This window comes from Grammomys surdaster, unplaced genomic scaffold (assembly GCF_004785775.1).
Source record: "Grammomys surdaster isolate TR1022 unplaced genomic scaffold, NIH_TR_1.0 193, whole genome shotgun sequence".
NCBI lineage: Eukaryota > Metazoa > Chordata > Mammalia > Rodentia > Muridae > Grammomys > Grammomys surdaster.
In genome coordinates this window covers 734,527-745,020 of record NW_021604638.1, presented here as the reverse complement: position 1 = coordinate 745,020, position 10,494 = coordinate 734,527, and positions in this window count along the sequence as shown.

Genomic DNA, 10,494 nt, shown 5'->3' with positions numbered 1-10,494 from the left:
AGAAAACGCTGAGTGTATGCTCTTCACAGGGTGACTCCAGAACTTCCTGGAGGCATCAGGGATGTAGTAGGGGCAAAGCACCTCAGCAAACCACCTAACTGCCATCTTTAGTGGTGGTCTGTCTGGCAGCCTACCCTTGAAAACGGGCAGCCACACAGCCATGACCATCAACTTGGGATGGAGAGACAGCTGTCTTTCCCAAACTCAAGGGATCATCAGACCAAAATCCAGAAAGCTCTCGGATGAGTTTTTCAATGTGCAAAGAATTTTGAAAACAACAGACCAGATCGGAATCCTTTCTAGCCCTAGACCTTTTCTCTTACAAACAAAGACCAAAGGGAAATCCTGCCTTGGTGGCGCATGCCTTTAATTTCAGTGCTCGGGAGGCAGAGGCAGGCGGATCTCTGAGTTTGAGGTCAGCCTGGTCTACAGAGTGAGTTCCAAGTCAGCCAGGACTATTCAGAGAAACCCTGTCTCAACAAAAAACAAAACAAAACAAAACAAAACAAAACGCAGAGCACAGGGAAGCGGGCCCAGAGCCACAGGGCCCTCCAAAGTCCCTTTTCCTAAAAGAGGTTGGCCACACAGCATGAATATTGCTTACCTACTGCTCATTAGGCATTTTCATAGATTTTATTCCAGTCTTAAGTTTTTTGTGTGAGGTTCATGGATCATACTATGCTTGTTGTTCCTGGGAGAACTTCTCAGAGTGCCTGTTCCACTTCAGGAACCCCCTTTTTCCCTTTCCTCCTAAGATTTTTCTGTGTCAGATACCATAGGGTTGCTGTGTAAACCGGACTCCTCCAGATTCTTTGCCTTGGCCCCAACTTCAGCCTCCAGAGCGGCCAGCCTCCCTCCTCATGAATCACGCCAAAGAAAAATAACAGACATCCATCAGAAACACTGCCTGCTTTCCATTTACATTTTTGTAAATGTTTCTTACATCCCAGTAGGGGCGTCTATGTGTTCAAGGTGGGTATGTTGATGGGAATTTTGGTCCACTCTAAACATATTTAACTCTGTGGGCATTTTTAGAGGGGCTAAGGGTACACTGCAGGCTTTAATGTCCATCACATGATCCTCATTCCAGACGTTAGGAAAGGTCTGCCCACAGAGGAAAGCCTTTTGAATTTGTGTTGGCTCATGTTTACTCTCTGTCAGGGTCTCAGCTTAACTGAAATGCATGCCTGACTTAGGAAAGATTGGCCCCTCAACAGACCACATATTTATCTATCTGTCTCTGGTTGGTCAGTACATTCCAAAGCCAAAGCCCTTATGGAAAACAGACATGGAAAAAAATGCATATGCCTCCCAGTATCTCAAACTAACAAATCACCCCTTCAGCAAGCACCTCACTGTCCATACCGTGAGGGCCACCTTCATCATATCCTCTCCCCAAACCCTGGGATGAAAAGCCTTCTATGCTTCCTATATGAATCCATGACCTCATCATTCTCCACAGCCCATTTGTTGTTAAAGGACCTAGTCAAAAGCCAGAGTTGTTTGACGCCAATGTTCCTTAGTTGACCATCTGTTGATCAAAGTGACCACACAGGCTCCATTCCCCAGTTGCCAGCACCTCCACAGCAGTACCCCTGTTTTCCCCTTCCTCTCTCAGATCCCTCCCCACCCCTCCTTCATCCTGCCTTCATCCCGGGAGCAGACACGGGCGCTGTTTGTCCAAGCATCATGTGAGAGCCATAAATCCTGGCCTGTTCTTTGGCAGTTTCAGACATCGCAGGCCCAGGACCTCCTTAGCTTTCTTAAAGGTCACAAAATTTAATTAGAACCATTGCTAACTGTATATTCTCGTTGTCGGTAAGCCTTAAATAATAAAAATCAGACCGAATGAGACTAATCAAGGGAGATGGAAAATCGATGTCATATTTGTTCCAAGTAATTTCCTTTTAGAAGAGAAAAGCTCTTAGGAATGGTTTGCGAATGTAAAAGATGTTGAAAGTTGCATCTAGACTCTGAACATCAAAGTCAACCCAAACGGGATTTCGCTGGATGCTCTCCCTCTACATTCCCGGAAAAGTCAGTGCTGCCTGGGATAAAGGACTGAAACAGGAAGACAGCCCTCTGTATGTCTGCCTTAAGCATTTCTGGCTTTGCCAAAAATAAATGTTATATATATATATATATAAAATAATATATTTTTTAATGCAGATCCCTTAAGACAGGAGAAAAGAGTACCAATACAAGACATACTTTCTCTTTCCTCCACGCTTCTCTGAATAGTTACTATCAACTGTGTGGCAGTACAAGGGGAGGAGGAATCCCTAAATAAAAAGAATGTAACAAAAGACAAACGCATGTAGGGAAGGAAGAGGACTGACTGGTTCCTTCAGATTCCTTTACCCTGAAATCGTCAGAAGACTGACTGGTCATTGTCTCCACATAAACATCCTTCCCAGGTCTTAACATGTATCCACCATTTCCTAACATTGTACCCGCTCAGTACTCAGACAGAGGCAACTTGCTTCTCAGGAATGAGTGACTAGCTCAAGCTCATCAAGCACCCATAAGTGACAGGGCTTCTGTGGAACAGTTATTAACTGTCATTAGTTAGACCCAGGAAATCCAAAGAAAACCTAGCTAGAACACTGCCCCTGGCCTCTCATCCTACAAAGCCTAGCCAGTGGACAGAGACAGGTGAACCTTTATGCCCAAGTTGACATTGGACACATCTTCTTGAACACTCAAAAAAGAATCAAATAACATTATAAAGTAAGTTTGATTTTGTGTTGGGCTACAACTGGAGTTGTCCTCTGCTGTAGGCGTATGAGTTGGACACACCTACAAGACAAGGCGCATCCCGTTACCAGTGCTATCTCTTGCATGCTTGCACTGGAGCCCTAATCAAAGGAACAAGTCTGGAAAGTTGTTTGGGGTCTGGTTGATTGCCTTTTGTTTCTTCTTCACTTCCCTTGTGTCTCTTTTTCCTCACTGTTGGTCTCAAAGAGGCTGTAACGGCCTCCTCCCGAGTCACTTGAAAACACACAATCTCTTTCCTGACTTGGAAGGCAAGCTGGCCTGAAAACCATGTTGGAAGTCTTAGTCTCCTGGTGTGCAGATCGCTCCAGGACTGAAGTCCCCTCCCAGCTCCTCTGGCAGCAGAAGCAATCGTTGCCATGACAGAGTTACTGTCTCTCTAACTAGATTGAAATGATGGATTAGTGTTGAGATTTCATGCTGGACTCCTCCACTTCTGTTTGCCTTTGCGATCAATATACCTCCTTAGCCACAGGATCTTCAAGTCCAGAACGCACGCACTACCGATAGCAGTGGTGGAGGCAGCCCCCGGCAGACAGTGGGAACCTGACACCCCACTGTCACAGAGGACATGAGCTAAGCTTTTTGCTTCTGATTTCTGCTTTTGCTGTCAGGGTGTGTGGAGTCAAACCCCAGGTTTCATGCATGCTGGACAAGCACTCCGTTATTGAGCTACGTTCCAAGCCCAAAGTGTTTTTAATTTCTTTTTTGGGGAAAGAAAGTTTGGGGTGTGTGTGTGTGTGTGTGTATGTGTGTGTGTGTGTGTAACAGAAAGATGGGGGGTATCTCTCATTCAGCCCAAAGCTTGCTCTCTTGACTAGCTGGCTTCCTGATGAGCTCCCAAGTTCTACCTAACTACCTATGTCTTCTCAATGCCAGGGCTTTGGGCATGAGCAGCCATACCAGGCTTTGACATGGACACTGGGCTTTGAACTCAGGCCTTTTTGCTTTTATAGCAAGCAGTCTTACACATCAATCCATCTTTCCATCCCAAGTTTTTATTTCTAACAGTCAGTCCTGGACGGGCTTACTCAGTTAGTGTTCACCAACTTATTCCTCCTCCCTTGCCATAATCCTTATGGGGCAAATGTATCCTAGAGAATGGACCCAAGGAGCCCCAGAACTGGACTTCTGGGCAGGGAATGGGATCTACTCTTAGCTGCTAAGGCCCCTGTGCCACTGCTCACTTATTTGAACATCCTGGAAGGATGGACATGTCACGAAAGGCTACCACCATCTCTCTTTCATTTTCTGTCTGCTGTACTAAGATCATGCGGACAGAGCTGGAACCCAAGATCTGGTATCCATCTTCCCTAGACAAGGCAATGGCTGTCAGGGAGAGGAGCTGTACTGAAATATATTCATCCACTCAAGACATCAGAACCAGCCTACTGGGCAGTTATTAACTCCCCTCCGCCCTGCAAATAATTCCTCTGGGCAAAGTAATTAACTCACATAAAATCTGAAAAGGAAATTTATCAACGATTTAAAATAATATGCTGTTTTCACATGAGGCCAACTCAGCCCGGCGCTTAAGCTGACAAGCACTTCTGTCCCAAGGGGATTCTCCAGAGACTTTGCTCTGGGAGACCGGTCCTAATGGTTCATGAACTTGAGCGTACTAAAATGCAATCTCTTCTCTTAAAAGCACCATAACTCAGTCTTGCCTCTAATTCAGACAGTGTGTCCGCCAATGAGGAGGCTGAAGCTATATGTCACCCCTGCATACCGACGTCCAGATGAGACGCCATCTCTGCAGCTAGGGGCCAAGAGACGCTGCTGTTTTCTCCCTTAGCTCGACTGGAAAGAGCAAATCCAGTACAATTCGAAAATAACAACTTTAGAAAGATAATGCATTTACTGCAGATCTGATAAAAAAAAAATGGAGCTTCACGCCTAGCGCCACTTGGCCCTTTGGGGAAGTCATGTTTTCTGAGAACTCTCATGATGGTTGGACAGAAACGCCATTTAAAATGAGTAAGTGCTGAAGCCATGTCCGGAGAAGCAGGGCCTGATCAAACAGAACACTGCTTGACTGGGGGGTTTTCATTTTCTGAATGAAGGAAGGGGCTTTGTGTAGCCTTCCTTGGGATCCAGAATTTCAACTTAAAGCACTATTCCAAATTTAAACCCTCTGAATACATCAGACAAAAAGGTCCCTCCATTATCCCCTCAGTCTCGAAGGGAGGAAATTCATTTTCTGTTAGCTCCTGAGGGGGTGAAGGGATCGGTTTAATGTCCCCATTTTAAGACCAGAAGAACAGGTCACTTCCGTGGGCCCAGATAACAGCACCTCCTCCCATAAGAAGGCCCTTCTTGTAGCCTTCCTCTGGGTGAGCAGCGTTCACTGCCAGCCAAATCGCAGGCCTCCTGCAGGCTCTCTACAGAGCAGCAATTTCCCTGTGCTTTGCTTTCTTCTGTCCTGGCAATTGGCGACAAATAGAGCAAGCCATTTCCTCCTCCAGCAGCCAGAATGCCTTGGCCATTTTGTTGGTCTAAGGGCCTGCCTTGTTCCCTGAAATCTTTCAGCTTTATTCCCAAGGGACCTTCTACCAAACAGCTAACTACCCTGTGGTCCATTGTGGTAGACAGGACCCTATCCCAAAGGTACAGGGATCACTGATAAGCGTGGAGGGGTAAAACAGCCTCTTTCTGATCAAGAAGACATGACGTGTGTTGCCAGTGGGGTCTAGATGACAGCAGTGTATATGAGGTGTGGGCTGGCAAGCTCTTGGTACACATGGAACAACTGAGGAATTGGGGCTTGAGTTGGTAACAGCCCGTTGTGACTCTTGGTCACCAAACACCATGGCTTTTTTTTTTTTTTTTGTATATTTCTTTTCCTACATGACTATGGGGTCCACTCCGTTTTAAGTTTTCATGTTAACCCATAATATCTTCGGGATTCTACACTGAATGAGTAAGCTACTCCTCACCAAGGCACATGAATACACTGTAAGGATTAAGTGGACAATGACATCATCTGCATTAGGGAGCTGGTTCCATCGGAGATGGACTCCTCCATTGTAGCTAGCAGCATGTAAAACCAAACACTGAAAGTAAAGCCTTTCATTTTCTATCAACTGAATGTGAGCTGAATTGTGTCTCTGACCCTGTATGGCATCGTGGTATCCATACTACCCAGGAGGTCATGAAGCATCTGCTAGCTAAACCCTGTAAGAGACCCAATAAGATGGCTCAACAGGTTAAAACAAACAAACAAACCATGTGCCCTGAAACCAATAAGATGGCTCAACAGGTTAAAACAAACAAACAAACCATGTGCCCTGAAACCTGAGGACCCATGCTCGACTTCTTAGAAACCCCCTGAAGTCAAGAGGAGAGTGGTCCTGTGGCCCACCAAGTTGTCCTGTAGTCTCCACAAGAATGTCAAGGCATACCATCCTCCGTCTCCCTTTCCCTCTCTCTCTCTCTCTCTCTCTCTCTCTCTCTCTCATATCACCATCACCATCATCATCATCATCATCATCACCACAATAATAAATTTTTAAAAAATTTAAACTTGGGGCTGGAGAGATGGCTCAGCAGTTAAGATCACTGGGTGCTCCTGCTGAAGATCAGAGTTCAATTCCCAGCACCCACTTAGTGCCTCACAACCATCTGCTAACTCCAGTGTCAGAGGATCCAATGATCTCTCTTCCAGCCTCATGGGCACCCATATGCACATGTGTACACATCACACACACACAGACATACAGACACACACACATGCATGTACATAATATGCATAAGTTAAATAAGCATTTTTTAAATTTCTATTTTATTTACTTGGTTTTTTGAGGCAGGGTTTCTCTGTATAGCCATGAAAACCCACTCTGTAGACCAGGCTAGCCTTGAACTCAGAGATTAAAGCATGTACTACCACTGCCCAGCTAAAGTTTTAATTTAATTTATTTTTTGGTTGTCCTGGAAGTCACTATGTAGACCAGGCTGGCCTTCAGTTCAGAGATCTGCCTGCCTCTGCCTCCTGAGTGCTGGGATTAAAGACGTGTGCCATCACTACCCTGCTAACATTTTAATTTGTACATTTTAAAAGATTACTACCTAGCTGAAGTTTTCTGATAAAGAGCACAGACATCCTTGTTCCCCTCCCTTAACAGTCAAAATCCAAATGGGTCTGTCACTCAGTCATCTGGACAGGAAAAATGTTTCTCAAGCTGTCTTCTAGAGACTTTAGAAGTAGCAGCAAGCCTTCCTAATATGTAGGTAGACATAGTCACTTGCCTGCTGCTGTCACTCTTTGAGGGCACCTCACTTTACCCTGTGATAAACCCTACATGTCTCCTTCGATATGCTCTATGTGTCTCTTCTGAATCCATTCACTGGAGATAGTGTAACTGGGAAAGAGGGAGTCCAGAGTAAGATCCTTGAGCATGTGGAGCCCCTAACAGCTAGCTGGGAACCCCTGGGGTAGGGGTCATGTACTGTGACATACTGATTGACAGAAGATGGTCCTGGCAGGAGAGAGCATCGGATGGTTCTTTTCGGGTAAGAACAGCTCGGCCAGAGAGGCTCAGACTTCAGAAAGCCTGCGGGGTGGGGGTGGGTAGGACAGCAGAGTTTTGAAAGCATCATTTGTTCTCACTCAGCGCTCCATCAGGTGATGGTTCATCCCAGGAGAGATTCATGTTCTCATCACACTCAAGAGCTGCTCCTTTGTTCTCAGAACCAGAAGAATCAGCCTGTAATTTCTGCCACCTCCAGCCACTGATTGACCCACATTTCCGGCTTGCTAGCACAGTACACTTCAAACATAGCATTTTCTCAGACTTGTGGCAGGCTCTTCTTCTTAGCAAAATTCAAAAATAAGAAAAAGGAAGAGAAGGAGCTATCAGAGAGGCAGTGATTAGAGTGTGGTAGATACTTGGAAAATAAGATGATTGATAGATAGAAAGATGATAGATGATAGATAGATAGATAGATAGATAGATAGATAGATAGATGATAGATAGATAGATAGATAGGTAGATAGATGATAGATAGATAGATAGATTGGTAGATAGATAGATAGATGATAGATAGATTGGTAGATAGATAGATAGATGATAGATAGATAGATAGATAGATAGATAGATAGATAGATAGATAGATTGGTAGAAATATCTATCCTTGTAGGATGAAGAAGTAGGCTGAGATAGTCCAGATGGTAGTGTTTCCCAAGCAAGCATGAGGGCCTGAGTTCAATCTGCAGAGTATCCGGTTTTGTTTTTGTTTGTTTTGTTTTTGTTTTTTTGAAAAAGCTGCCTGTGGTGGTATGTGTTCATAATATCCGTGCTGGGGAGGTAAAGAGAGAGAGAGAGTCCTTGAACCCTTGAGTCCCTGTGGCAATGGCAGCTGCCCTGCCTACTTGGCAAGTTTTAAGTGAGTCAAAGAGTCTGCTTCAAAATGAGGATGATGGCCTCTGCCTCCCATCCCATGCACCCTCCTCCACATGCCACAGAAGCCAACCAACTGCCTTGTGGTGACCAGCTGGGATTCTGGTTCATCTTCTTCACAGGGTTCTAGCAATGTTGTGTCCTGGGTGGACAAGTCACCCATCTGTCATTTGTCTTAACCCAGCTAACCTTTCTGTGAATCCTATTAGGGAAAAGTACCCATCCTTAACAAGACAAGCTTGGCTTCCTGCTCAAAGGAGTCCTTTTCTCTCCCAAGCTGTGAATCCAGCGCCTCGGAGCCAGGTTGACTCTCCTGATGGGGAAGAGAACACTTAGTAGGGCCACAGTAAATGTGGCTGCGGATCTGCAGCATCAGCCTGAAGACTTTCTAGGCTGGCAGCTGCTGAGTCTGAGGGAACACAATTGAATCAGTAGTGTTTCTGAATTCTGGACTATTGGTCTGGCCTATTGAAATGGATGGCATAATTCTCTTGAAATTGAATTTGTCCCTTCCCATTGGCACAGTGCTGACACGCCCCGTGAGGCCCAACTCCAGGGACTCACGGCTATCAATTAAAGAGAACAGCCCAAGGCTGCTCCCTGATCAGCTTAGTATCAGCTAAAGAATTTGTCACTGGTAGGTACTGTCAGGCAAGTTGGACAGGCAGACATTTAAACAAGGGTGAGGGCCTGAGGCTGGGATGGGGGTGGGACCATGCAGAAAAAGGTCCCTGAGTCTCTGGTCTGTGGTAAGGCCTGGCGTCAGCTGAGCAGTGGATTGGTATAAAGGAAACTCAGCCAATGTCACTTTTGACTGACTGTGCTTGGCTCTTCTCTGCCACAGGGTTGATTGACGCCACTCACCAGAAAACCCTTTATGTACTTGTGTATTTTTTAAGTCTGATAGAAACCAAAGTTCCCAGAGAGAAGCACCGCAGCAGTGGTGAATATTCTATACAGCTGACCGACTGATCCGAGCTTCTGTTGATTGTGGGAGGGCTAGAAAGACGTGGATCGGGAATCTATCATGAGCTCGCTTAGCCTCCAGATAGCCTCTCGTCGCCTACTTTGTGACTGCTAGATGAATCCTTTAAGGATGTACAAACAGACTCTGCCTTCTACCAACACGAAAGCTGAGAATGTCATTGGAGATCACTGGAGGTTTCTCCAGTTTTCTGTTAACCTGCCTAGCTGGTACTTGTTTCAATCGATCTGAATTGTACTTGGATTTATGAGTTTCTTTGTTCTGTTACTATTTTTAAAAAACTTTATGAAATTGTTACTGTGTTGGAACACAGTATTTGGAGATAAACAGAATGTGTGTCCTGGGCTATGCCCATTTGTTTTAGTTCCAGAACAAACCATCTCTTATTCCCTTTGAAGTGAGAGCTGTGGTTTTTATGTTGACACTGCGTACATTGAGTTGAAGCCCTGCACAAGCAGAAGCCTGCAGAGACAGGACTGCACGCCTAACTCAAACGGGAGCAGTGGCGGGTAGAAACTCATCAAGGAGACACAGGAGGTGGCCCTGCTCTATGCCTAGCTAGCTCCATGGAGGCAATCCACTTTGGATCTAAGCTCTTTGTTTATGGAACACAGGGGCTGTGATCATGTAGGCTGAGGGTTCTGTCATACTTTGACTAAAGGGTTCTGCACATCAGTCTGAGCCCTTGAACTCTGAGGCCTCCCAGTAACAGAATGCCAGTAAAGCCTTGATGGCTTACAGGTTGGTAACCCTGGAGAGGTAGGAGAACTGTATCAGTGGATCAACAGAAAAAGGCTGGAGTCTCCAAAGGGCTCCACAGGTCTCATCTGTGGGGATGGCTTCCAGGAAGACAGGCAGAGTCTCACGCTGTGCCTGGCATGTACCACCTTTGTGGAAGGTACAATCAACCCTGGACAAATGCCACTGTGTTTCCTGTGTGGCCTTTGCTCCTTGTGGTTCCCTGTTTTCTATCCAAAAGATCTTTGTCCTCCTGGGAGACGAGCAGGTGAGATGTGTATTGAGGGCTCCATCCCTAAAACCTCCATCTACTTCTGTAGTTTCCCATGGTGACTCCTTCCTTAGTGCAGTTTGACCTTCCCTTCGATAAATAGCAGAGGCTTACTACAGGCGGGGACAGGTAATCCACAGGCTCAAGGCCCTTCAATCTCAAGACCTCCGTGTGATGTGTAGATACCTTCTCACAGTCGCCACGGTGCTGAGCAGTGAGCTGGGGCTTATCTGGGAGTGATGAGAGAGACATCTGCACAGAGAGAGAGAGAGAGAGAGGGAAAGAGAGAGAGAGAGAGAGAGAGAGAGAGAGAGAGAGAGAGAGAGAGA